The sequence below is a fragment of the Aythya fuligula genome, chromosome 3 (assembly GCF_009819795.1).
Source record: "Aythya fuligula isolate bAytFul2 chromosome 3, bAytFul2.pri, whole genome shotgun sequence".
NCBI lineage: Eukaryota > Metazoa > Chordata > Aves > Anseriformes > Anatidae > Aythya > Aythya fuligula.
The window spans coordinates 15729347-15733725 of NC_045561.1; positions in this window are offsets into that span (position 1 = coordinate 15729347).

Here is a 4379-nt window from a genome sequence, read left to right on the forward strand (position 1 = left end):
TGGTTACAAAACCCAAGTTTCTTCTTTAAGTTCCAGAGGCCGAAGAGGGATCATCCCCTGTGCAAAGTACAGGGCAAATGAGGCACCCAGTTTGGACCCTGAGCACTACCACAACCTTAAACAGTCTGAAACCTCAGGTTTTGTACGTGGAGGAAAAGCGACTTTGTCCTGAGAACAGAAAGGAAGGGAACTACAGTTGCCCTTGTAATGCAAATATATACCTAGGAAAGCTGCTTGGAAAAGCATATTACCTTGCTGTAAAACTGGGAAGTCATTCTTACCTCATAAACAGGGAGATAGCTGAAGCTTCCAGTTAAGTAGCAGCAATCTGGTACAACTACACGAATTATTGCTTACATTTGCAGCAATCTGCTCATATGTTAATACAGAGATTTACCAATTTAGCAGTTACTCATCTGGAAAAATGTTCTTTATTATCATATATGTAGGAGAATATATATTCTGGCCTTTATATGCCTTCCATCTATACATACATCAGTGTTCTTCTGATTCTGAGAACCTAGAAGTATCTTTTTTTCTTTTTCCTTCTTCTATTTTTAGGTTGCTATGTAGATACAGTGCTGTCTGACTTGTGAAGAGAAGACTCACCCTTTAAGCATTAGATTTTAAGGCTAGCTTACACAACCAGAAGAATGAAAAGATTTTAATGAAAATACTGACAGACCCTTAATTTTATAGCTAGACTAATACCTACAACTACAGGAAAAAAAAAAAAAAAAAAAAAAAAAAAAAAAGCAACATCCATAATCATATTGTAAGTTGTATTCTTGCAAGTGAGACAAAGAACAAATGCAATTTGCTATTGAAGTAATTTTGCTCAGTAACAAAAATATTTAATGACACTGTCTAGATCATGAATTAAGTGACAATTACATATTCAGCTGTTCTGTGTGCCCTGCATCACCACACGAAAAAGGCAAGCCATGCTGCTTTGCTCATAGAGTAATTTAAATAACAGTATGTATTTTTAAAGTGCATCATTCATCTGAAACTATCTGGGATAGTGCATAACAGGATATTCATCTGATCAGTCCTGTCGTGTTTAAAGAAATAGCAGGGAGAACTTGCAGCCTTTAGGATCTCACTGGGCACTGCAGGTTGCAGATGGTGATCCTGCAGCTGGCTGCAACTTATTCATGAGACAGATAAGCCTGATACATAGCCATCTATCTGCCAGCATACTGTCCAGCAATTTTTGGAAAGGTAGAAAAATGCAAAAAAAGCATACATAAATGAGTTTCCTGCTATCTATGACCCCTCATTTATCAGGGAGTAACAAAGTTCCTTGACATTGGAACAATTTGTACAGCTAACTTCAAAAAGAGAGTGAGTTTGTGGAGCTTGATACCAAAGGACTTCTCAGCTATCTCAGATAGAGGTCAGGTTACTTTGGGTATATCAGCATGGACATTTACAGCAAATGAGCTTCATCCTGCACTTCAGTTTGACTGTGTCTCTGTATTTGTATGTACCCAAGACATCCCACCAGTGCAAGGCACCGTGGCCGTACCCTGTGTGTTGTAAATCGTAACCTTAATATTGTTGCTGAATACCAAAGCACAGCTATCGCTTAGGAGAAAGTAAAAACTGGAGATGGGAATACAGCTTTCCAAGATGCACAGGAAGGTTGCACTTTTGCTAACCAAGGCACTTAGGCTTTTATCTGAGGTCTGGCAGCAACTTTATATAATTTCTTTTAGAAATTGCTAAAGAAGGTGTCTTTTCACTCGGTATGTCAATTGCACAAGCATAAAAAAGCCTGGTTACTTACATCTTGAAATTAAATTTCCTCTGAAAAACAAAAAATACAAAAAATCTGTTAATAGCAATACTTACTACCTTTGATATTGGTGATCTTAACATAGGATCAGTGTCCTGCAACATAAAGTGCAAACCTATCGTGATTTTCATGCTTACAGATTTTGTTAGCATTTAACCCTACTTTTAAGAGAAGAAACACGCCGACTGTCTTCATGAAGCTCGCAAATGGCAGTCAGGAACAGCATCCAGGTTCCATCCATCTCACTTCAGCTTCTAATCTAGGTCTCCCCATTGCAGTTTCTTTAACAGCTCACAAGTGTTTTAGAAGTCAGGCTATCAAAAACATTAGTATGCTGTTCAGACACTCTTGATTTTTCAGGGTTGTGTCAGCATTTGGGGTAGTGTTGCTTAAGGGCACCTCAAGCATTCATTTACTGGACAGGTTTTAATTTGTAATTATTTATACTCCTCTTGGTACATGATGTCTGGAGAAGATTTATTTTCAGATGATGAACCTTTATTAATCATTTAAAAAAAAAAAATACAACTTTCAAATGCCTTACCTCTAGAAACAGTCCTCAGCAAACTCAGATGCTTGGTAGTGAATGCCCTCTCCTGTTAAAATCTAGTATTGCTGCTGTAGAGGAACATAACCACAGGTCTATACAATTCTTTCTTAAGGCATTATTTTACAACTACCATCTTGCCCTTCCTTCCAAGTAAATTTAATCACTCTTAGAAGGAAGTGGTTGCAGGATCTGGGCAGTCCCCATGCAAATGCCTCGACATGGTCAGACCTGTAATTTCATTTAAAAGCTATTCCCCGTAACACACTGCCTTTGTGTTCAGCTGTTGATTCTTATATATATGGCACTGTGGTATCATAACCAATTTTATAAACTGTGATTTAGTTATAAGCTCCATAATTTCTTTTGGAGTTCTCAGACAGATAACACTGGGACACGTTTAACAAATGGACCTCTCCCATTTATCATGTGGGACTCTTGTTTTCTCAGATGCCTTTCCTTTTTACCTGATTTAAGCCACTTCATCAGAGGAATTGTAGAAAAAGCTCTCCCTTAGTTCAATTTAATGACAAAATTTCATAACATAGGGGAGCTTAACAAGGGCTCTGACCTGTACAAACTGCTGTATAAAAAAGCACTACCAATGGATTGAATACACTGAATAGTTCTGTACAACTCCACTCCTTGATACACCCAGAGATTTTTGTAGCATGATTAAGCCTAATTAAGGATGAAATAAACCTTGCCTCTCCTAAATATTCAATCTCTTTCCTCTGTCCCCAAATCAAAGCTCCAGTCCTGCTCCTGGGCTCCCCAGCTCAACTCTCCTTTGCCTAAGAAATGAGCAGGATGAAGAGGCACTACCTACACACCTGTTCAGAACCACACGGAGTCAGGGGGCAGTGGGATGCTGTAGATGGAGGTGCCTGGAACATTATTTCTCCTTATCTGAATCAGCTGCTGGGAGTTTTTAGAGTCGAGCAGATGGTTCCTCAACAGTTTTAATCCAGCAGTTGCGCAGATGATTGCTGAAATCCAGCAGCTTGAGTGCGATGTTCACTAAGGGAAGAGCAGCATGTTTTGCTCAAGCCCAATTTGCTGTGTCTAACTTTGTATTTAATAATTTGGAGAGGGATAAGTCCGAGCAACCAGAGAAGCCCCTTTTTACCAACAGCCTTTTTTTTTTTTTTTTTTTTTTAACAACACCAACAAAATCAGTCAGGCACATGAATTAGAAACAGGTGGATCAAGCACAGAGTGGAAGTAAGGTTTTCTTAAGTGTTGCCTAATTGATACCAAGTCAACTCCACTGAAGAATGGCAGAATATGAGGATTAAGTCACACTGCCGTGTCAAATCTTGGAAGCATTTATGTGAGGACCCATTGCTCAATGATCATTTTCTTGGGCTTCCCTTCCAGAGCAAACATGGTTGGGTTCCTGCTCTCCTAGTACTTGACTATATGCATCATGTCACTTTTTTTTTCCTCCTCCTCCAAACTCTGCTTCTGAGTAGATCTACTTGGAGTGATGCAAGCGTTGCACGTCCCCTTTAACAGTATTAACTACATAATCAGCAGCAAAAAATAATCAGTAACTAGTTCTCATGGATACATGGAAACACTTTTCATTTGCATGGTATGACTTTCCACAAAGGGGGCTAAAATAAACTTTTGGTTTTTTGCTTGAGGCAGTGGATTGCTCCCTCCATTTCTGATCTCTTCTAAACTTTGGTGTCAATATTTACAATTATGAGGTAAAATTGACTCAACATTACAGATGAATAGAGAAAAGAAGGTCCCACATTAGAGAGCAGTCCAACAAGGTTACAACAGTAGCATACCTCTGTATATCATCAGGATGATACCGAAGTTCCTGCTTTTAATCTTGCATGTTCAGCTTTCTGTGACCAGCACTATTTAAGGCTAGAGGAGATGTCCCCCATTCATACACACAGTAGAATTATTTTTTGTAATAAACCGCAATATTGGTGGTACAAGATCAACCAGTTAATTACAGTAAATGTAAGATGAGCTTGATATTTTTTTAATGAGAGGACAAGAAACTGCTAG